General features: G+C 44.7%; 1 protein-coding gene across 1 annotated transcript in view; it reads left to right on the forward strand.

The window, feature by feature from the left end:
• The window catches only part of LOC119179185 (uncharacterized), a 106,655-nt gene that overhangs the window by 31,043 nt on the left and 47,960 nt on the right, over positions 1 to 27,652 (forward strand). The window lies entirely within an intron of this gene.

Genomic DNA, 27,652 nt, shown 5'->3' on the forward strand with positions numbered 1-27,652 from the left:
CCTCACGCTTTACGTGGAACAATTTTGCTGTAGTTTATTTATTTATTTATTTATTTATTTATTTATTTATTTATTTATTTATTTATTTATTCAGTTACCCTCAAGGCCCGAGGGCATTAAAGAGGGGAGTGGGTACATACACACATGTAGAGCATACCAAGCAAACTAGTTACTGGGCGCACAAAAGTCACTGCACTCATTTCAGTCTCCGCTCGCGAAAAGCACGCGCTTTTAAGCCTCAGCGAAGTAACAAATGAGACGCTTAATCGCGTGTGTCCGTACCTGTAAGTATGTTTCATGCGGAATTACTGTGCGAGAATGGCGGGGCATGTTTCGATCTGCTTTCCATTTTGCACGGGACCTTTCAAATTGTTGCTATCACGTTCACTGCTTCACCTTGGCGGCACTGTGACTTTTTTGTTTTGCTTAATCGCCCGCGTGCTCATTCGTGCACCTTGTCTTCTTCTTCTTCCCTTTGACTTCGGCGAGTATCAATAATGACCTTTACCAGCAGGATGTTGTCCCGACCAGACGTTAACTACGCTACGACGGGGAGGAATGTCTTGCGGTGGTATGAGCAGCCCTGAAGTTTCGCCCTTCCTTATACGGGTGCCCATTCACCGTTATTAGCGATCACCACTCGGTTTGTGTATTAGTTAGCATGAAACCTTTTGGCCGGCTCACACGCTGGAGTTATCAGCTCGAAGTGTTTGACTTCACTGTTGGCAAGTTGAGAAAACGACACGCCGGTGCTGAATGTCCTTTTTGGTCCCCTGTTGAGATGACACCCTAGGATGACGATGACGATACAGACTTTTAGGGGCGAAGCTCCTTAAAGCAGCATCCATTCATCCTTCGTCGTAGTCATAATGCGTAACCAGTCTTACGCTTTCACCTGCAAGGTGGTGCCGGTGGGACATTTCTCCTGTGCATTGTTGAACAATAAAAACTTTGCAGTGTGTGCGTTATCTAAAAGCCGAATTCTCCTGCTTCTCATTCGCAATTAGCAGCCTGTGGCATGTACATTGAGCACTATCTTACAAGAAAGGGTTGCTAGGTGATACTCGCAGGGCGTAACCTCCTTGGTTTTAAAAAGGTTTAGCCAGCATTGGGCCTCAGTGCCATGAATACAGTGAACTAGTATATACCATGAAATCGAGGTGGTTAAAGGTGGGAAGTAGACACGAAACTCAAGCCGTAAAAACGTGTGCGTGTGCCACCTCTCGTTTAGTCCTTAAATATGCGCTGGATGGCAGTGCTTCTATAAGGGGAATATATATTGAAAAGATGCGACATGGTGGTACATGGAGTGTTGACTAGATGGACGAACGGTCGCACAGAGAGATGCATGGATGGACGCACGGATGGCTGCACCGACGAATGAACGCATGGACGGACACAGGGACGGACGCATGAATGGACGTGCGGACGCACGAACAGACGCACGCCCGGGCGGGCAGATGGACGCAAGGACAGTCACAAAGACGGACGCATGGACGGACAGAAGCAAGAACGAATGGACGGACGGATGTTTCACCCCATTCTCTATTATTCACCCCGTGCATATAGTGCCATTTTCGGAGGAGAATTGTGAAAACTGCCACCTTTTCTCATCAGCAGCGAGACGACGCTGAAGTGCTACCTCTTATAAATTGCCTGTAAGGAAGAATGAATAGCATGTCGTAGTTATTTGTGAGAGGGCTGACATCCTACTGCTTGCGGAATGGCGTTCCTTATAACAAGTTTTCTCCCGGCGGCAGCAGCTACTTGCTCATCGGTCCTTGCTCGCTTCGACGTCAGGTATTGCAGGCCTGCCACGACGAAACTACCGCTGCTCACTTGGGCTACACAAGAACATTGGCGAGGATTAGGTGAAACTTTTACTGGCGAAGACTTGCCGTGGATTGCAAAACTTACGTGCGGGCATGTAATGATTTCCAGGGTCACAAGCCACCATCCATTAAACCAGCCGGCCTGTGGCAGCCTATGCAAGTGCCGACGACACTGTTCGCACAAGCTCGCATTGTTTTCTGGGTACTTCCCAAAGTCTGCCTCTGGAACCAAATGGATAATCGTCGCCACAGATTACCTAACCCGATACGCAGATACGCTCTGTCACGGGCAATGGCAGCTGAAGGGGCGCAATTTTCTTTTGAATCCATCGTTTTGAGACTTGGGGCTGCCACAATACTTATCGCCGACAGAGATACTGCGTTCTTGGTCAAGCTTTTGGGCTCTGTTTTCCAACAAAGTGGTGAAGCTCATAGGAAAATAACGGAGTATCATACCCACACTAATGGGCTCACCGATCGTTTCAACAAGACCCCGGCTGATATCATAAGCATGTATGTAGATGCTGAACACAAAAACTCTGACAACATTTTGCTCTACTTCACGTTCGCGTACAACACGGCTCGTCAGGAGACCAATCTGAAGACACCCTTCAGCCCCGTTTACGAATGTGAAGTTACGACAACGTTAAACGCGATGCTCCCCAATGAAAAAACAAAAATGATTGGAATGAGATGGACATCGAAAAGTTTACCCAGTGAGCAGAAGAAGTCAGACAATAATTGGTATGTGGGTATAACCTCCGAAAGCTGCAGTATCATTAGGAGAGACGCCGTAGTAGAGGGCTTGACAAATTTCGACCACCTCACTGTAAACCAAAAAGAACTAAAGTGGGGTATGGCATTGGTCCTTTAGGGGACTAAATGGGCTGCCACAGCTTCTGAACCAATTTAGGACTAACTGCGGGAGCAACTGCAAGGGTTCAACTGTTACCCCTAGCACTCACTCCACTTGGTTTAAATGTCGGTCCTAGTAGAATGCTCCAATGAGACTAACAGTTGAATCGTCTGGACGAATGGCAAAAAAATTGCGACCTTGCACTTGTGGAACTGATTTTATGCTTATTCCAATGCATTCAGCACTTAGGAATTCAGTATAATGGTAATGCAACACCCTTATATATATATATATATATATATATATATATATATATATATATATATATATATATATATACGCACTATTATTTCAAAATTTCAAAATAAAACATCGCAAACACTGATCGCTCCGAAATGCTTGTCTGCAATGCGGATTAGGTAATTTGGATAAATTTAAAGATTTCGAGCATTTAAAGTACTGCTGCAATAAACAGTGGTGTGCATCTCGCCAGTTAGAGGTCACTTATACCAAATTGCACTGTACAGTTGCACAGCTAAATTATTGCCTTAACAAAGCTCGACTCAAGGCGTCACCGATTTGCATTTTTGGCAGTGAAATTAAAACAAACGACTTTTTTATTCTGTCGTCGTTACTTTTATCGGAGAAAAAGATTTTTAGTAGCCCCATTACAAAAGCTAGGAATACAAGTAAATCTACCAGTACTTTTTTCACTTGGTGACACTTCATTTGGTTACTGCCACACGGATATATGCTCCACTGTGTTTGATTACGTTAATGCAACTAAAGGATTACCGTGCTAGTGAACCCTATTTCAGATCTTAATTTATAATTTGTAGCGAGGTCTGTCAAAAACAAAAAATGGGTTGACCGTTTGCTCAGCAAGAATTTTTGTGTGTTAGTAGTGTTGTCTCCAAACCAAATTTTCAGATTGGCTTTATTTCATTTTAGCTTCATTTAAGTATCCTAATGCCCGGTTCTTAACCCATCCCCCTCTGTGGGTGAGCGTCATCTATCTGAGGTCATCAGCATCAGCTTCACTGACCGCCCGCGCTACACTACTGAGAACGAACTATCGGATATATTGATACACAACAGCAGGCACAGCCTTGCTGCAAGAAAGAGAAAGACGACGTTGGTGGCTGGTTGTTGATGAACTGTCGCCATCTTGTTCGCCGAGCACGGTGCATCATAGTTAATTTATTAAATAGGTTAATCGTAACATTATTGGTGGAGGTGGACGACTCCCGTACCTCGATGAAGACGCGCCGGTCCTTGACGGAGACGATGGAGACGTGACTAGACCGTGCGCAAGCACGGTTTTTTCATTGTGTTAATAAGTCGCTCGCTGTGCGAGCGACTTATCAACACAATGAAAAAACCGTGCTATCAACACGATTTTCTCCGTGCGACAATCGTTGTCACACGGAGAAAAAGATGCAAGTTCATCTGAGCTTTAATGCAGGATACATTATTTTCTGTAAAAAAATTGTATGCGACGTTACGTTTCCTTCGCGTGTGCCGCCAATGCACTCACACCAGCAGCCAGCTTGATATCGATGTGATACGAAGCCTACTTTTTCTACATCTCGCTTGAAGTTGTGGCAAGTAACTGTGCGGGTAGACGACGACTGACGAACAGCTTACTTTCATCAGCGTTGTCAGAGTACTTCGTAGTTCTAATTTAGCACAATGAAGCGAGTTGTGCGCATTGCTCGTGTTCGCGGAGACTCTCACTTGGTTACGGCCCACCCTTGCCAGCACGGTGGAAACGCGAGGAGGCTTGCTGTGTGCACTGACTGCGTGTGATACTTGCCTTTCAAAACATCTTCTATTCGTTTCATAATGCTTCGCTTTCCCTGTGGTGTACAGCCGATATAACTTGTTTTCTTGACCACCGACCGCGCCGAGCACTGCAGTGAAGCATCGACAGAAGGCGATCGCGGCACAGTTACCCTCCCCGTTGGCCCTTCATTGCCGGGTGCTTGCGCACGACACGCACTGTCACGCATTTAGTCCTTGTTGGACGAACCGTTCGTCCGTTGGTTTAACAGCTGCACTTAGTCCAACTTTGCCGAATTTCGGCTTAGAGTGTGGGGTTCTCATACGTGCACCCGCACACGGGCCTACAGCATTTCCGCCTTCATTGGAATCGCAGCCGTCGCAGCCGGATTTGATCCCGCGACCTGTGGGTCAGCAGCCGAGTACTTTAGCCACTAGACCACCGCGGTTGGGCAAAAAGTCAAACAACTGGCCAGATTGCGAATCACCGAACAATAAGACGTCGTTGCCAAACATCACAACTTCCGGCAAAGAAACATCTTATACAACGTGGGTAAGAAAGTGTGGCCCTGGACACTGATTCGTCGACGTGGGCTCTCCGAAAAGCTGTTGCGAAGGTACATCTAATCCTGCACGGTTCTGCGACACATCAGTGACGTCAACAATGAGGTGTTTCCGGACAGCAATCATTGTTCAAAGCACCGCACACATTCACCAGAAGCTATCTACGTGCTTCAGACGAACCCCTACTTTCAGTGACTAACTGTGCAGTTTTGCTTTTACCTTGCTTCTCGAAGGTTGCCCATTGGGGTGATGTTTTTTAAAAGTGGAATATTGCCAGAGTATGAGCGATAACGAACGGCAACAACGAAGCAGCGAGAGTGTCCTTCGATGAGCCCAAAGACAAAGAAGGCGTTGCAGTCTTCTCCTGTGTTCGATAAAGCGTCGTGTGCTTGTCGATCTCGCATCATCACAATATGACGCAAGCTTTCCTGCGACAAACTTTCTTCCCCAGCTACAGATAGCTCTCACAACACTGGCGATGCATCGCCATGTTGAATACCCAAACGTTTTTTACAGGTAAATTCATTCTCCTCTCTCGAAAGCTAGAAAGCCGTCCAGGCTTTCTTTCGGCCGTCATGTGCCAGAAGCTGCGACGCTTTTTATATTCAAACCTCGCTCATCCACTCCGACATGCTCCAATACAGCTTTTTTTTTTCATGAACAATAGACACCTGGAATTCCTTGTCCATATGTGTCTGTTCGTTACCACCTGCTAGCTCACAGACATCTGTTTATGAATACCTATTTAGCCTTTGTTTCTTCATTTCCAACTCCTGCAACTAAAATGCACTCATTGGGGCAGCTTTAGGTAAATATAAAAAAACGAATAATTATACAATATAAGAAAACTCAGTAGGGACTAGAATTTTAGCGTTGTATAGAATGAATAGCCCTCAACAAAACTCAACTTATGAATGCCGTCATTTATCCCTTCTAGTGCATCGTTTCTGTCTCATTCCTAAAGAATCCCTAGATCATTTGTTCTTGTATGACTGAATCATTTTCATAAATGACGTGTTGTACTGTGCCGATATAAAATCATTTAGCTCGCCAAGATTCTTTTGCTTCTTATTCAGTGATTTTTAGCCAGTTTTTTTAATTTTGATTGCATCAATTAAAGCTCTTCTTTAGCATGCATAATGTTAAGAACTATTCTTTCGGTAGGAACAATTATTTCTGTTTTCAAACGACACAAATATTTTCTGTTCTCAAGCGAGAGTAAACTCAAAAAAATCTACGAAATTTTAGAGGTCACAGTCACATCCTTCTCTGATGGATCGCGGGTTTGACGTTGCATAATTTCGATATCATTATGAGAGACGCCATAGTGGAGGGTTCCGACAATAGTGACCGCCTGATGGACTTCAACGTGCACTAAAATCCACAATACATGGGCCTATGACATTTCATCTCCGTCGAAATGCGACTTCCGAGGACAGGACTGAGCCCGTCAGCTTTGTCCTAGCATCCAAGTGCCGTAACCACTATACCGCCATGGTGGACTGGAAGATAAGTTTAGGTTTTTTTCCAGCAAGATGGAAGCAAACTCGAAATCTTGCGTTGTACTGAATGTCCTACTTTGCCTCACACTACTTTACACCACTTCGTCATCTGACTTATTGAAAATACCAACAATAGTATCGCTTCTAAGGTTTGCATAAACGTTTAATTTGAAGAATATTTAAAATTTTATGTATACTGTTGTAACTCGGGGTGGAAGGTGTATCCCACCGCTGATCACCAGTTGTTGTGATCCCGTGGAGCTGTGGTAGCGTGGTGTAGCTTCGGGTTGAGGAAACGAGCGCTTACAAGTTGGGGATACGAAAAAACAAACAGGTTTAATGCACTATTTACAAATATTTACAGCATGAGGTTAAGAGTTCACAAACCACGAGCGTGGTGGTTAAACCTTTAGTTGGTTCAGAGCCATCAAAAACTCGTACGTGGTGGTTGAACCTTTACTGGGTCCAGAGCAACGTCCTGCACTCTGCGGCGCCGTTATAAGCCCTGTCGGGCTCCTCCTTCTTCAGTCGAACACCAATCACACACACACACACACACACAACAGGTGAGGGGTACGAGCATGCACGGCGCACGTGAACATCCAATTTCGAGTCAAGATCACTGCACTTAAAGGTGGCGCCAAAGAGTCTCTTGCTCGTCGTGTATGTCGCTGGTCGAGGGGTTCCAAGCTTCGGACAGCAGACATCAAACGGTCCGCCAATCTGTCCGCTCAATTAGCAGGGCACTTTGTGGCGGCGGTCGCCGTTTCTACAAAGGAAGACGCTGTCTTTGTTGTCCCCTCTGGAACGGCTTACCGCTTCGTGGCGACGTGACGTCTCATCCGCCGGCTAGCCGTGACAATACCTGGCGGGCATAAGCATTCGGCGAGTCGGCTACTTGTTTGAGGGTTAAAAGAGCGCCGCTCCCCCGTCAGATCTCGACGCTGGTTCCAAGAAAACCTGGGTTCCAGGCGTGGGAACGCGGCCCGGCTACGCTTCTCAGCGACAGCATGGCGCCTACCGATGCCGGTCATAACAGCTTCCCCCTCGCCAGATGAGTCACGGAGGGCAGCGGTCAACACTGCGGCTCGCAGGGACGACGAAAGGGTCAGTAGTTGAATGCCAAGAACTGGCCTTCGCTTGTGGCATGGTCCGGGTGATCGCCGAATCTTCGACAGCATCTCTGATACTCGACCACATGTACAAGTAAGCACTCGGCCCCCTTCGAACAAACAAGCCAAAAGAGGGATGGCAAACCAATTTTCATTTCCTAGCTTTAACAAAAGCCCACACTCAAAACTCTCAGGACTCACTTGAGCTGAAAAACCAGACGTGCTACCTTACAAATTTACATAAGATGCACGAAAAAAACTAAAATATCAATTTTGATACAGAAAGAGCACCCCAGAATGGCTTAGAAAGGGCGGCTAAGCGTGTCAACGTTTCCATTCAATTTGCCCTTTTTTTACCTAATGCCAAAATTGTATTTTCGAAGAATCAAGCTCTGCCTCACAAGGCGACTATTTTTTTATGTCACGGTTTGCAGCCAAGTAAGGGGAAAATGGTCTGTCCCTACTTTAAATTCAGCACCTCTGAGATAACCTGCAACTGAAGAATGGCCTACACAAGGCAAGCGCATTCATTTCCTGAAGCGCAGTACGTTATCTCACGAGAGCCCAAATTCTGGTGCAAGCAAAGCGCAGCTTTGCTTGATACCATTGTCGTCCTGATATAAAACAGCAGGCTCTTTTTCATCGCTTGACTACTTTCATCAGTTCTGTCCCGCTGAGAGCATCAGTCAGGAACTCGGATTCAGTGAGCGCTACTTTTGTCCGAACGTCCGTCTTTGTTTACGGCCGCCCATAATTGTCTTCCACTGAGACATAAAGCTCTCTAGCTTTTCTGAATCTTTGGCCTACACTGTGGCCAAAATACTCTTAGTTTGCTCAGAATTAGAAAAAGCTTCCCGTTTCGCTGATATGATCCTTGATCAATTGTCTTCAAAGAAAACCAACAAAACAGAGACAAACAGTGTTTTTTAAAAGGCTCGTTTGGTTAAAGTTACCAGCTTATGCAAACGCTTCTGAGAGAAAAAAAAAGACACTGAGCTCTCCTGAGCTTTTTAATTACTACTCTCATTTCTACAGCGTTGCAAAATACCCGGCACTACTAACCAAAAGCTTAATCCTTCACAATTTGTCCAATCGCTCATCCTTACGTTATGTTGTAATTCTCTGTGTACAACACAAAAATAATCCTGGGTGCGATACTCATCAAAAGCACCTCACAACCATTGCATTGGGTTTCGCTAAAACTGTGCACCAATGGCTCTCAATTCTCATAACGCGCAACGACAACTGCACTGTGTTGCGCCAAACTTAACCATTTTACGAAATCATCTGGTCTATGTTAACATCTTCTTCCTTAAATGCCAATTCACGCCACATCCACATGACAGTAAAGGCATACGATATTAAACTAAACCTTTGAAACACTAAAAAAACAGAACAATTTTTTCAGTTTTTACCTTCTCGGTATATTCGTACAAATGATTAATGGACTTCAATTTTCAGCCTCTAGTTCGGCGGTTTTCCTTTTCAAAAATTTACTCCCGCATCACGTAACCTACCAAATTTAAAGTGGCTCAAATCAGCCTTTCCAATGCAACACTGAGTAACAATATTTGACACGCCTGTGCAAAAGTTACTCGAACTGATCGTTCCCCCTTTTCTCATGGTTCCTTTAATCGCACACGATGGGGTCGCGATCCCGGCGGTTTTCGAGCACGCCGGAGGCTACAAAACGTGCAACCGCTAGGCTGTGTCCTGCCGTCACGCCTCATTCTGCACTTCGGCCGGCTTTCTTCGGTAATGTGAAAGGGGTACCAGAAGCAGGGGGGAAGCCTGTGCCATTTTTCTTTTGTGTTCTCGCCTATGCGGTATTTAGCCACTCTGCCCTTTCGACTCTGACCCTTCGGCAAAAGCCGCTTTCCCGAAGTTGTCAAACAGAACCGCGTGCTTCGTTTGGGTGGCGTACCTCGTTTCCTCCCTCTGCACCTGGCTCGCCGCTTGTGCTTACCGGAACGCCACCATTGACGTTTCCTTAAACGGATTAGTGGCCTACCCTTTCTTTGTTGGGACGGAGTGGGGCCCGACCTAGGCTTGCGCAGTGACGAACGCCTCCGCTTCTTCCTTTTTCTGCGATGTTTGCAAAGCTGCTCGGTGTTATCGCTGCACTGCTGAAGCGTGGCGCTCTTGCTCTCATCTGCCACTGCGTTAACCATGCCTACATTTGACAATGTCGAAAGGTCCTCTTGAGGCATGAAGAAGGTTTCCAGCCTCTTACTGGGCCCATCAGGGCTGCTGGCACCCTCCTCATCCACGCAAGGAGCGTCTTTCGACATCGTCCCTACCTCGAGACCGGCCAAGGCCTCGTTCTCTGCATGCTCTACATCGATGCATTCGAGAATACGCGGGCCTTTCTCTGGCGCGATATCTGTTTCAAGCGCTTTACCAGGCGCCTCAACTTCCGGCGCTTTGCGACGCGCCTCGCTTTCAGACTCCGGTGCGAGTCTTTCTTTCTTTTTGCTAATAGAAGTTCCAAATCTTCTGATTAGCTCTGCTTTCACAACTTCGTAGTTGTTCGCGTGCTGCTCACTGAGTCGCGCAACAACATCCGCTGCCTCGCAGGGCAGAACCGTGCGTAGCCTCTGAGACCAGGTGTCTCGCTCACACTTAAGTTGACTACACTTTCGTTCAAAGAGTCTAAGATACAGGCCCATATCCCATGATACCTCATATGGCTGCATGTACCTAGACATCTCGAACTCTGCCTCATTGTCGAGAAGAAGTACTCCTCGCTGGGGTCCCAACCTCATACTCAACTCATAATCTTGATTGAAAAACTTTCTCTTGAGGCCTAGTTTTTCGTGTTCACTCTTTCCTTCCATCTGAGCTGCTCTTAGTTTTCTTTCGATGATGAGGTCCCATTCTTCACTTAGTTCCTCATCATCAGCCCCCAAATCATTAATCGCTTGAATGATTATGGGTTTTCGTGCCAAACCCTTTGTATCGATCCCCAATTCCTCACACAACAGCAACAAGTCTGACTTCTGCAGCTCCCGTAAGTCCATGATCGTACTGAGTGCTCGCTACTTCCAAAATAACTCTCCGAAACGGCGAAACTGAGTCTTTCGGCAAAGTTAACTACCAGTTCTAAAATTTAATCCTCTTTTAGAACCTGGTTCACTCAAAGGAAAAGCCAAGCACTCACCCATACGTGATCCATGTCTCGAGCCAGCTGCTTCTCCTGGGCCGACTGTTGTTGTCACTTGTAGCTTCGAATCCGACCGCTGTTCACCAGTTGTCGTGATCCCACCGATGCCAACCAGTTGTTGCGGGTCGGAAGGAAGGTCGTTGGAGGATACGAAAACAAAACAAGGTTTATGGCACTATTTACAAATATTTACAGCATGAGGTTAAGAGTTCACAAACCACGAGCGTGGTGGTTAAACCTTTAGTTGGTTCAGAGCCATCAAAAACTCGTACGTGGTGGTTGAACCTTTACTGGGTCCAGAGCAACGTCCTGCACTCTGCGGCGCCGTTATAAGCCCTGTCGGGCTCCTCCTTCTTCAGTCGAACACCAATCACACACACACACACACACACAACAGGTGAGGGGTACGAGCATGCACGGCGCACGTGAACATCCAATTTCGAGTCAAGATCACTGCACTTAAAGGTGGCGCCAAAGAGTCTCTTGCTCGTCGTGTATGTCGCTGGTCGAGGGGTTCCAAGCTTCGGACAGCAGACATCAAACGGTCCGCCAATCTGTCCGCTCAATTAGCAGGGCACTTTGTGGCGGCGGTCGCCGTTTCTACAAAGGAAGACGCTGTCTTTGTTGTCCCCTCTGGAACGGCTTACCGCTTCGTGGCGACGTGACGTCTCATCCGCCGGCTAGCCGTGACAATACCTGGCGGGCATAAGCATTCGGCGAGTCGGCTACTTGTTTGAGGGTTAAAAGAGCGCCGCTCCCCCGTCAGATCTCGACGCTGGTTCCAAGAAAACCTGGGTTCCAGGCGTGGGAACGCGGCCCGGCTACGCTTCTCAGCGACAGCATGGCGCCTACCGATGCCGGTCATAACAATACATATATTTTGAACCTGCAGCTATGCAACAAGCACGAGAGAGTGTGTGGTTTTTCTGGTAATTGCTACGTTCCTTCGACTGCTTCTTTTTATCACGACAGAACATGCATGCACATCTTCTGGGTCTTTTCGAAATGCTCTAATTAATCTTGTAACACTGGAATCACTAACATAGCTGCACGCTCCGTATCGCTGTCGGAAAGCAGCGTTTCTGTCGCCTACAAGTGTCTTTCAGTGCACTGGGTGGCACTGCAAACGCAGTGAATAGTCTTTCACTGTATTGCTGTGTGCTGTGAGAAACTGGAAGGCACTCTACAATATGACACAGTGTGCTGAAAACTGTATGGCCCAGTATTTTACTGTGAACTGGCAGTAGCTGGCCACGGTGCACAGAGTCTTCCGTGGTTCTGGGAGCACTGGCGGTGCACTTCCAAAACTTGGGCGTGCCAGGTGTACTACGCATAAGGTTTGATATTCAATTACACTGCGTCCAAAGCAGCATTTATCAAATGTTTAAAATTGTATTTTATATTCAGTGTCCAACATACAGAAACTGTTCTAAATGTTTCTGGAATAGTTTTTGTTGTAGCCAGAAACACTGCCTGGTGGCAAGGTCTTTCGGGTGCAGTAGTTAGTGGGATTGAGGTTCAAAACAAGTACTGTTTCAGTGGCTTGCGGACGGTTGTAGAGGAGGGTAATATCAGGGCGCACAGGTACTCTGATGCCCCGCCGCGGTGGTCTAGTGGCTGAGGTACTTGGCTACTGACCCGTAGGTCGTGGGTTGGAATCCCGGCTGTGGCGGTGCATTTCCGATGAAGGCGGAAATGTTGTAGGCCCGTGTGCTCAGATTTTGAAGCACGTTAAGGAACTCCAGGTGGTCGAAATTCCCGGAGCCCTCCACTACGGCGTCTCTCATCATCTTATGGTGACTTTAGGATATTAAGCCCCACATATCAATAAATCAAATCAATCAGGTACCCTGATGTCCTCCCTATACTTCCGCTTAATTTTTCCTTCCTACCCTCAAAGAGAAAAAATTGTCGACTTTTTTTTAAGCAGTGTTGACGACGTACCACTGGGAAGGTTGGTGGAAATTATAAACGGACGACTCGGTGCAAAAACTGCGTGAAGGTATGAATAAAGAATAGTGCCTAACCCCCGTATTCAGAAATTGTTCTCGACTTGAAACCGCCTTTCATGCAGCGCGTTTAAAACGCGTCTGTGTGTCTGTGGGGCCCTGGCGTCACGTAAAGACAACGCGTTTGGGGTGCATTGAAGTCGGTTGCAAGCGAAGTTCAAGTCAGGGATGGTTTCAGAATAAGTGGGAAGTATACAATGAGATGATCGCAGAGAAGTGAGGAAGGATCAAAATATTCGCTGTTATGGCGCTATGAGGATAACGAAGAAGAAAATCGAAAAAACATAACTCACGACTTAGTTACTTGAAGGCTAATTGCAGAAAAAAATTACATGCCTTGCATCCCACGTGCGAAAATAGCACTGCCACACATAATCCCTACTAGAGCTGTGCGTCGCCATCGCAAAATGTTTCTTCTGACGCCACTCGCGCCACCGCAGAAGCTTCATGAATTAAGGCGTCGCTGCCGCGAGCTATAATTGTGGTGCGTCGACGTTATTTTTTTTATTTTAGGTCGGAAACACAATATGGAAAAAAAGATTTCGCATCACCAAGGATAGCGTTCTCAAGTGTGTCCGTATAATCAACTTTTAAATTCAGCCGCCACTAATTCGGGGAAATTCTGCGAGCCACGCACCCTTTGTTTCTGGTTCTTTTACAGCGAAAGGTTTTATGAGATCACAACACGGGTCACGCGTGGCGCCGTAGTTTTGCGCCGCCGCCACCACTGCCGTTGTTTGTAGCCAAGATCGCACGAAATACAATATGAACGAAATAAAGAATACCAAGGACCAAGTAAGATTCGTATGCGGGTTCACTGCGTGTTAGCCCACTACTCTACCACTGAGCCACGCCAGCGTTTTTTTCTTGCTTTGTGCATGAAATGGTCACCAGTAACTGTGAACTACGCAAAACATACTTGTTCAGAAGTCGGACAAACACACACAAGCGTCCAGAAAGGGAAGCCACTTCATAACAGAGACGAAATTCTCAACACCCCGCATTTCAGCAGCTGATTCTGAGAAGACAGATCTCGTCGACCGTAGTGGCTGGGCGTGTCTCGCAATAATGCGCTTCCATAGGAAATGAAATTTCAACAACTTAAACCGATCATACAAAACATAATTGATCAGGCCTGTATATTGTGGTAATGCAAATGTAGGCTAAGGTTTTGCAGAGTATGCCTCCATGGAAAGAGTAATGACAAATTGGTACTTGAAAAACGGAAGCATAGAGCATTTAAATGAAGAAAGGTACGTGTGATATTGATACATCTGTTACTCTGCACGGCGGGGAATTTTTTTCTTAGAATCTTTTTCCTGCAGTAATTTTTTGTCATCACTATTTCGTTGTCAATTTATTGTGTATTTTTTTACTAGCATGTGAGGCCATTTGCGTGCGCATAGTTGCTACAGTTATATATTTTGATGATTTTTTCAGAATACAATTAGTTCCGAGTGACGTCTTCAGTGACGAGTGACGTCCTTTTTGCTCTGTCCTCAGTTTTGTTCCCGGATGTTATGCGTCTTTGCCTATTTCCGTAACTATTGTGTTATTTTTCAAAAACGAAATCTTGAAACTTTAACACTTTTCTGTTCACCTGCTCACCTAGTTAAAGCAAGGGTCAGCTGGACGAGGAAAAACAAAACAACAAATGAGAGCATGAAAGCAAGCGCCCGAAAAAATATCGGAATAGTATAAATAGAAAATATGCAGCCTAACAGCTCGAATCCCAATGTCAAACCAAAAAAAAAATAATGCTCCTTATCTCAAATGTGTAACATTAGCATGCTTACAGTTACGTCAGTTGACCTTGCCTTCTCCGCTGCCACAACTATCTCTCTCACCCTTCCACTTAGACTTAACGCAAGGACTGCACTATCTTTAAAAATAGGCCTAACCTATCGACTCGGACATGAATTCTGAAAAACCCGAAAACTATCTTTAAATATAGGACTAACCCATCGACTCACTTACGAATTTAGAGAAACCCCAAAACTGATGTCTGTACGCTGCAATAGTGCTCACAGAGTGTATCATTACGTAAGGTTCCTGTCTGAGCCATTGACCGCCTGCATGTTAAAGAAGGAAAGGAGTACTTAATGCCTAGATTTAATTTGATAGGCACAACCTGAGAACACACAGAAAAAAATTAATAGCCTCTTTTCTTTTGTAAAAAGTAGTCATCGATGCCCTTATCGTGGCTTCAGTTGTTAGTTACCTAAAAAAGTCACAATTTTCCCGCAAAGACGAAGCAATAAAAACGAAATCAACAACTTCAAAGGTCACGCACACAATAGAAAGCAGATTGAAATGTGCCTCGCGATTCTCGCGCACAAATACACATCACACGTACTCACAGGTACGCATGCGCGTGAATAAACGTCTCATTTGTTACTTCGCTGAGTTTCAAAAGCGCGCGCTTTCCGCGAACGGAAACTGCAACGATTGCAGTCACATTTGTCCACCCGGTAACTACCGTAGAATCATTTCACGTAATCCCGAGGCCAGCCAAGGCGTACGATCCGCCCTTCCTCGCCACTGCGAGATAAGGGCGCGCGAGGGATCATAGCTCCCCTTCTCTAAGCCGGGCAAAGTAGGCATAGGAGATTAGACTGGGCGCCACTGCGCGATGTGGCGACGTGCGCTCATTGCGCCGTCTTTCTTGTAATGTTGAAGACACAGCAGCGGTAGATATAAATAGGTGGTGAATATAAATGGTAAGCTAAGTGGTAGATATAAATAGCTTGCCGTTTAAGCATTGAAAAACGTTCTTCTGAGTGACTCAGTGGTTAACGTCTCGCTTCCACGAAGCAGACGTGCCTTGTTTCATTCCGTGAGCTACGGTGCTTTTTTTTTCGGGATTTTTTTTCTTTCTTGCGTTTTAATATATGTATATGCGTATACATGTATGGTGCATGACATCGATGCCGACGTCGACGCTGACGCCAGTGGCAAAATCTTGCTTAGAGTGTCCATATACTTTGCTATCACAATAAAAAGGTGTTACAGTTCTCAGTCACAATTTTGGTATCGGAGAGCGCCAAGTGAGGTGGGACCTATTGTGGTTTTCATGCGAACATAGCTGCCTACATGAACACAAAACTGCATGCACGTGGTCACTGCAATGACAACTTTCATCAGTGAGGGCTTCCTGCGGGCCGCTATCATTGCGTCTGAGACGTTGCAAATATGCATGACCCATAAAATTGCACAGCCAAAGCAAATAGACCAGTCGCGGTGCTCATTGCAAGTCTGCCCCCTCTTCATTCGAAAAAGTCTGCTAGAAGAGCACTTGCAAGGGTCGAGGAAGCCGACAAAAACTCACCGTAGGTGGCAGCTAGTTGTTTAGAGAAACAACGAAGGGGTATTCTGAAAATAGTGGCATGAGAACCATTTTAAAATTCATTACGAATGTGTTTCAGCTTATGATAGTTTTTTTATATTCTGCAGACAACATGTGTGTCACCGCATATCTTTCTAACACGTTAACTCACCCGCAAAGGCTAGTCCGAGAAAATAGAAGAGGAGGGACATAAGACACAAAGATAGAGCAGCATCTTCCCACTGTTATTGAAAAGCAATTAATTTTCTTTACAGTCCTTCGGTGCGAACTAACAGACAATCAACCATAAAAGATATAGCAGACATTATTAGTAGCTTTTGACTGTATCTTAGTAATTATGATCGAAATGGGAAGAAAATAGGGCGGACAAAAACACAACTTGGCACCGGCAAAAACTTAACCTACTACTTTCGGATAATGCATTCGATGGTTTTATCAATGAAGCTAAAGCGGCGGCTGTTTTCTTGTCGACACTATCGGGTGTTACCATGCATCAAAACCTGGGAGTGTTAGTCGACACTTTTCGTGGCGTGTGATCTTTTTACGTGTGAGTAGCTGACAATGTGCCTTCCTCCCCTACCTGAAGGCAATAAATCTACAGGAACGAGAACTTCGCTACGAATAAAAACGAGAAATTTTTAATGATCATTTTTCTTTGTCAGAGACATTGCGTTCACCATCTATTTAAAACATGTACACAGTTCTGCATCTGATCAGAGCTGCAGCCTTTTCAGTTTGAGAGGTGGATCTGCATGGGCAAGAAATTAAACTACTTCTACTTCAACATGGTCCCCCACCTCCTTGAGTCTGCGAGAGACATTGTTAATAGAATTTAACACTGTTAACAGTTTGCCTTATTTCTTTCTTGCGTCTTCGAGTTGGCCCGCCGCTAATCTTTATGCCTAGGATTCATCACACACCTAAGGAAACTAATATCTACGAACAACACACTTTGAGCGATACCTGCACTCTTAAATTTTTTGCTTCTTCGGATAATGCGCCGTTCAACTTGTTTGTCAAGAGAAAATTGCCACAGAGCATTCTGCAAAGCGAAATTCATGTTCCGCCTTTTAGCCACTTTCTAACACCTGGACAAAATAGCAGCAATGACTTCGAAGCTCAGAGCTCATATAACCAATATGAGTGTTATTCTATGAAAAACTGCCTTAAGTTCAGAAAGTTATTCGTGCCTCATTCAAAAGGTAGCTACGCTATTTTGAGAAGTTGCAGCACATTCTAAAAAAAGCCTTAAAGTGGGCACGACATGCTACTCGAAGATTATATTCTGCTGATTGAAACACCAAGAAATCATCCGAATTGGAGGAGAATATTACAGCACTAGAAGTCAGCAACCTTTCATCAGTGTTTTTCTCGTGGGCACAGGCCAAGTAGGAGTTAATAAGAGTTAATGCAATGATTAAGCAAACATAAACAGCCTGACGCCGCAAAGAATATACGGTTCTTCACCAAGGGTGCTGTAGATTTTCTTTCAGCCGTATTCATTCCTTAAAAGTGTCTAATCTCACTGGCAGGTCTTTGGAAGGGTTTTGCAAACCGTTACCTAAATCAACGGCTTTGGGCTAGGCGATAAATCTGTATTTGTAACAGCAAGGCAGGAGTGTTGGCTCAAGCACTGTGTCAGTACTTTGAAACCTGTACTTGACCAGCATCTCAAGGCAAAATAACAGCAGATTGCTAGATTTCGAGCTATACATTATCCTGGTAAGTAGATCTTTTTTGCTGTTATATTCAGCCGATCCGCGGGCTTCAAGCGGGTTTTCATGCCCACTATGAAGGTTTCACTGAACAAGCTCTAGCATCTTGTCGCAACGCAGGAGATTCCCGAATGTGTTGCGCATAAGACAAGTTTTTATAAATTGCTGCACATGTTGGCAATATAAGTATCGTGTATGCTAAGCCACTGCTGCCTTTCTCGTTGGGAGGCACAAACGTGGCTAAGAGGGCGGCCTTGCAAATGGCCTTACAGAATACTCTGTGTGGATCATCTTATCACGATGTGGTTGAAGCATTTCTCAAGTAATGTCTAGACTTTATATTGCAGGCTGAACTCAAGACAACTTGCCTGTAGCCGAAGATTTGCTTACACATGCGATGTATCCTAGGCGTAAAAACGTAGCTACCGACAATCTGAAATGCTGCAAGAGAAGTAGGCAGCTGTCGTACTTAGTATAAACAGTATTTCTCACAAGTCTGCGAGAAACTAGGGAGAAATTACTGGAAGTGAAGTGGCGTTTACGGCCCCTGAAACGTTCTGGCCTATGCAGAATTATCTATCAGATGAGAGGAAGGAAGCACCGCAGCACTGATTATGGGCAGAAATTTGTAACCTGAGTTAAAGCCACGATGTGTGCAATCACTGACATGCAGCAGAGGTAAACGGGTCAGATGGAACTCTGTCCTAATGATAGACTCCATGACACTTTTACAGCGTTACAGCACACAAATAACAGCTGCAAAGTATTTCTGAATCTATGAGCGCGATTATACGTGTTTTTTGACTGTGGTACTTTCAAGTAGACTCTATCAAAGGGTTACTGCGTATGTATTTTTTAAGCATTACATCATGCAGGTTGTAGTCAGCATTTGAGTTGTTAGCATTCTAGTGTACAAATTGGGTACCTGTAGACAAAATATCATTTTCGAAGATCAATATACATATAATAAAGAGTTGCTTTCATTTATTCACTCTTCAAATAATTGCAAGTGGCTAAATCAAATGAATAGTTGTGCTTCCGTCGTCACGTCGATGGGGATAAGCTGTACAGTCAGCGCTTGTTTCAACATTCACGACGACCATATTAGAAATATGCTCGTTCTTATCGCAGAATAAAACGAAGGAATTATATTCATGCTGCAAAACAAAGGAAAGTGTTCAAATTTACTAACGCTGTCTTGAGCCAAACTGAAAAGGCCACAATAACAGACACCGCGGAAGAGGTTATGGCTAAACTGGTGGGAAGGAGAAACATGATGAAACCATTCCTTTAAGGCACAAGGGGCTGCCAGTCGATGAAAGGGCCAATATTTGTAGACCTAATCACATAGATCAAACTAACAATGAATCAAAGAAACGCATATTTGATAATATTTTTATTTTATTTATTAAACACATTGTATAGAAAACATAATTAGAAATAATGAAAGCGAATGAATACACATTTATGGCTTTGGACTGCATTCAGTATATTACATCGGGGTTACACGAGCACTTTTGCTCGTCAGCAGGATTGATTTGGGCCTGATGTCTTTAATCGTGATCAACAATAATCGTTGCTAAGTGATGAAAATTGACCTGGATCGACATTGGCTAAGACGAAAGCCAAACTGCGATTTGGGAGCCACATCTCGATCAAAAGTGCCTTTGTGACACCGGTAGCGGACATGACTTACGTCACAATCACTGCGACAAAACATGCGATGTCAAAAAGGGCTGCAAAAAGGAGGGCTGCTAACGATCTTCGTGACAGACAGCGCGACTTACCCGATCATGTAGCAGGGGCAGTGGTCAGGTTACTGACATAACAGGTACAGACATAACAGGGCAATGCAATGTTCTCCTCAATGAGATTGTGTTCTTGTGTTTCTTTTTCACCATACCAGTTACTCTGTGTGAAGAATGTACGGCATGGTGCCAGAGACCTTGTGAGGTGACTCCTAATATTGTCTTTCATTGGCACTATGACACTTATGTAATGTCAAATTATTATTTAAAAACACAGGCTGCAGCTATATAAAGAAATCTTATTCACAGAAGGATTAGAGTGTGAAGAACGCAGGCTGAATGGTTGTCTGTATTGCCCGTGCTTCTTCTATTGCTTACTCAATCACACTAACTAGCTGCTGTCAGCCGTTGTTCAAATGATTGCACGAGGTTGAAATAGCTCCCGTTTGTGTTATCGGATGATTCAGCGATTATGTTCCCCATGTTGGATCAACCTTGTCTTTTAAACATGGGCTTGATTTTTTCATATATATTCTGTCTATATATGCACTGTGGTTATTTTATTGTTGTTTCCATAAGACTATCACGTTAGGGCAATATGATAAATGGAATGTTGGCGCCTCATTCAAAACATCGCGTTAGGACAGCGTGACCATTTAATTGGTGCAGCAGCAATAACAACTCTGTGTCATGCAACATAAAAATATAGACGTTGGTGCAATGTGATATTTTGCTATATAACTTTGCCTCACATTTGTTGAATCCAAATTACGGTGACTTAACTTTCTGCATTACATGGCGGCGGGAGGGAGGCGAGGTGGTCTAGCACTCGTTCGCGCGCTTATCTCGGGGTTGGGAGAATCGTACGTCTTGGGCTTTTACCGGAACGACTTTGTTGTAGTTACAGGGCGCACAAAGCTTACTGCACTCGCTGCAGGTTCTTCGTTTGTGAAATGGGTGCGCTTTTCAAAAGGCCCAGCGAAGTAACAACTGAAACGCCCATTCGCGTTCATCTGTACGTTTGAGTACGTTTCGTTCGTCATTTGTGCGTGAGAAACGTGGTGAACGTTTTGATCTGCTTGCCTATCTTTGCATGACCTTCTAATATGTTGCCATCGCGTTCGTTGCTTCCCCTTTGCAGCAAATGCGTGACATTTTACCTTGCTTTTTGCCGCGGCGTGATATAAAGGTCAGTGGCGTTTGTGGTGTGTTGACTACCCTATTGAGTCTGTGCTTGCACGTCTTGGTGTATTCGCCTTAAAACTGTCTTCCAAAATGCCAACTCGAGCACGCTTTCTTTTCGTGGCTCTTCTCGCTCTTGTTTAGGCACTTTTCTTCATGCCAGAACCGTGAGTCACCTGAATGGATTAGGGCGCATACTTTCGATCTGTTTATGTACGACAAATATCAGTTGTGAACGTTTCCTGCCGTGACTGATAATGCATTCGCGCACCCGCTCTTTCTCACCTCAAGTGAATTTGGTGCACAAAGAACTGATTTCACTGCGTTTACTATTTCGTGAGCGTAAATGAGTCTACACGACAAACTGCGAATTCTTGATCAGATCATCGCTTATCGCTTACATCTACATGTACTTTAAGAATAGGAGTCGAGAAGATATTGCATATAAAAATTGTAGAGAAAGTGAGCAGGAAAACAATAGAAAAGGAGATTGAATGTTTCACTCTTTTAACAGACGAAATCTATCAAAGATGATGAAGCTCTCCAGACAAAAAAGCGAGCCAACAATGATATCAAAACTGAACACAAAATTTTATTGTTGTGATATTATTTTGTGTAGAGTTCACATCAACCGATTTTGTACGTTCATCGTATGCTGTACGCATGCGTAAAAGCCCGCGACCTCTGTTGAAGAACACGATGGCTGCATAGCTGAGTCAAGCTGCCCATCTATGTCGCACAAAAGGCTCATGCTCTAATGTCAAACGCAAGCGAGGACTGCCGTCGATTGCTCCTAAACAAAAATGGAAACGTCTTGTCTGCTTTTCACCAGATGAATGAATATGAAGAAACTTGAAAAAGGTTGGTGTTCTTCACGTCCCTAACTGCAACAGGGAACTTCGACTAAAACGGCAATGTCTAGTACACTGGCGCGTGCTCTAACTAGGCCAGCGTAAGCAAACCGCTCGTGTACCCTACAATGAATTATTATCTCACCGCTTTGTCTTGCGACCACTGACACCACGAAGTGCACAAAAAGCGCTTCTTTGCCGGGAGGGGCTGAGTTCCCACCATGCACTAGCGTTTTAGGGGCGAAGCTCGTTAGAGCGGCACCCGTTCGTCCCTCCATGTCGTAGTCGTAGTCGTAGTGTGTAACCAGTGTAACATTTTGACCTTGCAAGGTGGTGCCAGTGAGAAATTTCTCCTGTGCTTTGTTGAACAATAAAAAGTTCGCGGCGTGCGCATTAACTAAAAGCGAAATGCTCCTGTCTCTCATTCCCCATTAGCAGACAATGGCATGTACATAGAGCACTCTCTGATAAGAAAGGGTTGCTAGGTTATACTCGCTGGGTGTCACCTCCTTAGTTTTAGAAAGGTTTAGCGAGCATTGAGCCGCAGTGCCTTGAATACATCATCATCATCAGCAGCAGCAGCAGCAGCAGCAGCAGCCTGACTACGTCCACTGCAGGACAAAGGCCTCTCCCATGTTGTGAGCAAGTATCCGTAGTGCGAATGCAAAACTGAACTGTAGTACGGTAAAATGAATTTCACAATGTCTTTGTCGACAAAGTTACGGGAGGAAATTCATTTTAACGTAGTATACTTCAGTTTTGGATTCGCACTGTTTATACTTGTGCGCAAGTATCCACAGTGCGAATGCAAAACTATAGTACGTTAAAATGAATTTCACAATGTCTTTGTCAATAAATATACGGGAGGTGTAATTTCTGTCCCTATTTTTAACCATACGATCTAAAGCATTGCCTCCGAGATGCGGCGCAAAGCAATTCTTCTGTAGAGCAGACGACGGACGACAACTTGCCCTAAAGCGTGTTCTTCAGTGTAATGCGGCAGTCTTCGTGCGCCAAATGATAAAAATTTGTTATGAATCGTTTATGAACTCATTCAACATTCCATTTTCGTACCCAACGTGTTAAAAACACATGGCCGTCACAACAGCTCCATCTGTGCATCAGTAAGGGAGAGGCACCACATCTGAGAAGTCTCAGTGCTCTACGTATAAGAGTGAATTCGGATACTCTGAAAAACCGTGTTCAAAATAGTTTTTCCTATCTGCTAAAACAGCCTTTCTTCACCAAATACGGTCACGTTTCCTCGCGTTTGAAGCTCATTGCCGCTTTTCCGTTCCGATTTCTAGATTTCTCAACTTATCAGCGCATTCTCGAAAAGCTCTGATTTGTACCACGAATATTGTCACTAAAAACAAAATATAGCAACATGTTTTTTTATATTACTGTATGTTGGCCTTCGGTTGTCTGTTTGCGAGATTTTAAGAGAAATTGAAGATGATGTTTTGTTTATTATTCAAGTTTCAGTGGAGTAAATTTTTGCCATTATAAAAGCTTTGAGGCAATATATAAATATTTACATTTGCCCTACGGCAACAATAATTCACGTACTTAATAAACACACTATATTCTTAAAACTTGTCAAGTTTGAAAACGCTGCTTGCATTACTTTCGGAGAAAAAAAATGAAGAATACGTAACTTATTTTAAACTGTCGCAAATTTAAACATTTTCAAAAAGCTATTTTCCTAAGGTCTACAAACTTGAAAGCGTATAAATTCATTCTTCATTACACATGCATTTCAGGTAAAAAATATCTTCCTTGAATTGATTGATTGATATGTGAGGTTTAACGTCCCAAAACCACTATATGATTATGAGAGACGCCGTAGTGGAGGGCTCCGGAAAATTCAACCACCTGGGGTTCTTTAACGTGCACCCAAATCTGAGCACACGGGCCTACAAATATCTTCCTTGAAACAAAAATATTTCTCTTTTTATAGCATCTGCAATTTTCGAAAATGACTGGTGACGAAACTGGTGCCTCCGTGTTGATGAAGTTTGATATTTTATTCTCGTAAGTTATGCCGTTAATTTTAAACGAAGTTGACTTTCGCGCTACCTGGTGAGAGGTGCACGAAATATAAAATACTCAATGAAATTTAAAATATCAACTTTTGGACCCGTGTCGATCTCTCGTGTCGAAAACTTTAGCATATGCTGTTACATTATCGATGCCATCGATTGATTGATTGATATCTGAGGTTTAACGTCCCAAAACCACCATATGACGTGAATAGCCATCGACGTGAAGAGCAAAAGTGGAAGCGAAGAGAGCCAGCGCAGAGACGCTGGTAGCCGTGTTTACCTGCGAAATGACCGTGCATCGCTGCCCACGATCTCTGATCTCGCTAACTGTTTCAAAACAGGCGTCGTCTTGCAGAAATGGCACACTTCAAACATCACTTTGTTCAATTCGAAATATTATTACGTCACCAGGAAAATGTACTCGATGTTTGTCACGCCACCGCAGTCGACGATGTCAGGAAATCCACGCTCACACCGCTCCATCGACTTGCCTGAACTAGCCCTGGACCAGGGGGATGGGAGTGGCGACAGGGAGATGGCGCCACTAGCATCGTGACGCCACTCGTATGCTCGAGCTATGATTGGCCTCTGCCATGCAGTGGTGCGATGCGGCGACGAAAATATCCGGCCAGTTTGATGCTCACTGGACCGCCCATGCGGGGGTGCGATCGGATGATACATCACGAAACGTCATGCAACGTCACCACTTCCGGTTGTCGCATTGTCACACCGCACTACAGTGTACTAGAAGGGGGTAGTGGGTTTACTCCCCGACGAAGGGTATGTAGAAGGGTGGCTGCAGAAATGTCACACGTTTGTGGTTCTTTGCTCTCAGGAGTGCGGCGCTTGCTGAGCCGGTTGTGAGCCGGTCAAGTCCTGCCGAGCAACAGAGTTTAAGCCACGTTGCGTGGCTGTGGACATTGTTGCGCCGAGTTTTAGCCGTCAGCTTTGAGCGTTACGCACCGCGAAAGATGACAGTATGCATTACAGTGCATACTGTAACTATGCCGCAACAACGGCAAAACCACTGTTAGGCGCTTGCGTACCTAACAGGCAACGTGTACGTGAAGAGTAAGCAGGACCTGTCATTGTTTGGCGTCCTGAAGAATGAAAACAGAGCGAAAGAATGCGAGAAGACCCAGCAAAAAGCGGACAAGCTTCTGGAAGACACCAACGCAGTTTGCGAACTCCACTTGCAACCGCGTCTGTGCATGTTATCGATGGAAAAAAGTGCGCATACATCACCCATAATGCACGCCGAGGCTGTTTTCAACTTGTTCGGCTGACCAACTTTTGTGACCGAGGAGGCCTCCTTCATCTCTCAAGTCAGCTGTACAGCTTCATGAAAAAGTTCGAAGATATTTTCACAGAATGTTTTTGCCAGAGTAAGCTGCACAGTGACAGCAATATGAACATACTGGTAATTGCTCAGCGCAGACTCTCGATTGAAGTTGGTTGCAGTGTGCACGCAGCTACCCTCACAAAGAAAGTAATTACTTTTTGCGTTGTTACACGTATTCATTCGATGTGAAAGGACTGAACACTGCCAATTAGGCAGGGAAGCAGCAGAGGGCCGAGCAGCTGAAGATGAGCCGTCACACATGAAGTGAATATGATGTGTATATCAGTGGCTAGATGGTGTACATCAGTTCTTGCAAATAAGAGCTTGATGTAAGGAGCAGAAGCTTCGTGTGTATCTTTATTTAGTTTTTTACTATGTCGCTTTACATATGGCTAACATACGTGTATCTGCATAATTATGATTATTAATAACCCCCAGAAAACTGTTGTGCCATGGTCTACAACTGAAGCAGTACAAAACTTATTTAAGCACTGCAACTTCACTTCATATTAAAGGCGCAAACCCAGCCAGCACGCCTGACTGATAAAGCTTTTCTAGGATGTGAACGTGCACCGTTTTCTAATTATGTCGTAAAAGGGCGGGCATAATCTTGTTGCGAATTTTTTAGGTTTGGTCTTCACAACATTAACCGTGCACAACATGAACCGTATGCAGCAGTACACATGTAAGCAAGAAACACTGTCTCTCACACAGTTGAACAATACATGAAAAAAAGTGATAGCAATCTGTTTAATAAATCTATCCATTTAAATTGTGCAACTATGTCTCTGGGCTTGCTTAGTCAGATAACGATATTTACACTGGACACCCTTTGCACAGTACTTGGTACTGTTCTGCCCATTGTCTTTCTCGCCACACATGCTCCCGAACAGTGCAGTGTTAGTACGATTAGCTTGAGCTGAAATATGATATTTGACAACGCATAGGCGAGGAGCACGTCGCGTTGAATAAAAAGAAATGACCCCATACTTTTGTGCTAGGTGTCCCTGCATCCCTACATATAACATTGTTCACGTTATTGTGTTTAGAGTCTGTGTTATTACCATTGCGTCCGTTCTTTCTACGACTACCTTAATGAATTTTCATTTGTGGTAAGCAAGTGCATCCTAGGAAAGCACCATTTCTCGGATCATGCTGAAACGGAAACTTGGTTTACGTTTCAAAATAGGTAAAAGGGTTGCAGTGACAGGCACTTTATTTGAGTAACAGTTGGCGAATAATGAAAGCCTGAGTCAAACATTTCAACAAATCAACATTCTTGTCAAAGTGGTCACAGATGACAAGTTAAAAGATTTACATATTTTTGCCCTTGCTGACCTACTGTTTATCAGCTGACACACGAGATAGAGGATGCCTGTTGGTGTTCCCAAAAGCACTCATTTATAAAAAGTAAATTATGCACCAGTGGATAGCACTCGCAATACACTTTAGTTGGCTGTGAATGCAGACAAATCGATTCTCCAGATAGTTTTTGGTGGTGGACCACTGGCGAAGCCTTTGATTTTGAGATAACTGTGAATGTTGTTGCTACTATGTGTCTCGATGTCTAAAAATACTTCATGCTTGTGGCGAAGCGACGGGACAGAAATGTCAAGTGCAAGCAGCTGCTGTACGTAGACCCTCGTTGAAATGTAAGCTCCCATCATTAAGTAGAGATGTTTATGGACAGACACACATGAAGCCAGCTTCCCACCTGTGGCAAAGACTTTTGAGCTTCCCCAAACAGGGTGGGGGACATGGAAGTATCCTGTAAATATACATGGACCCGGTACGCTCGCCAGTATGTCAACCAGTCTTTTTCAGTCAATATGAGCTGAAGAGGATAGGTAAACACAAACTCATGTGAAGGCAAGGGTTTTTTGCTTCATAGTCGGGCAAACACACTGGTTTTCGTCTTGTGGTGGCAAAGGATGAATAATGTAAGTAAGCTCGTGAGGACTGTACACAACGATCTTGCTGCCTGCGTTGCAGGTTTGGGACGAATTTGATACGTATCCTGATAGTCTGATTGTGTTTGTTAAGTTTCGTTCACAAATCACGGTGATTGATAAAAGGTTCAAGAACCCGTACTGACGAAAATCAGAAATCCGTGACCTGAGTCCTTTTGCATTCCACTGTATAACTGATGCTTTTCTGACTCCTTTGTGGAACGATTGTTGATCTCCTGCTATGGCTCTACGCGAGGGCGGCGACGACTCGCTCAACGCGTCCAATACCTGTAGGCCACTCCGAGCAGTTGGAGATCCCTGACTTCTCAGTAGGTCTGCAATGACAACGACCAAGGGTCGTAGCATCGGGATAATCTGTCCATCTACCCTTGGCACGTCCTCAACAGAAGTAGGCCAGGAGGAAGCTGCAGAAGGGGGAGGCTTGAGTGGAACTCCTTCGCAGGCTGCGTACGAGGAAGGGTCATCTGTGTGTCATCCGCATCTATGGGCTTGTCCACCTCTTTTCGCTACGTGCTTACTGTTTTACTGGTGTTCGAATAAGATCGTTACGTGCGACACCCTGCATTGCACGCCTTCTAAGACGTCTGCGTCGGCGCCGTACCCTTTCAGCAGCCTCTCTATGCGATGAAATGT

This window comes from Rhipicephalus microplus, chromosome 7 (genome assembly GCF_043290135.1).
Source record: "Rhipicephalus microplus isolate Deutch F79 chromosome 7, USDA_Rmic, whole genome shotgun sequence".
Lineage (NCBI taxonomy): Eukaryota > Metazoa > Arthropoda > Arachnida > Ixodida > Ixodidae > Rhipicephalus > Rhipicephalus microplus.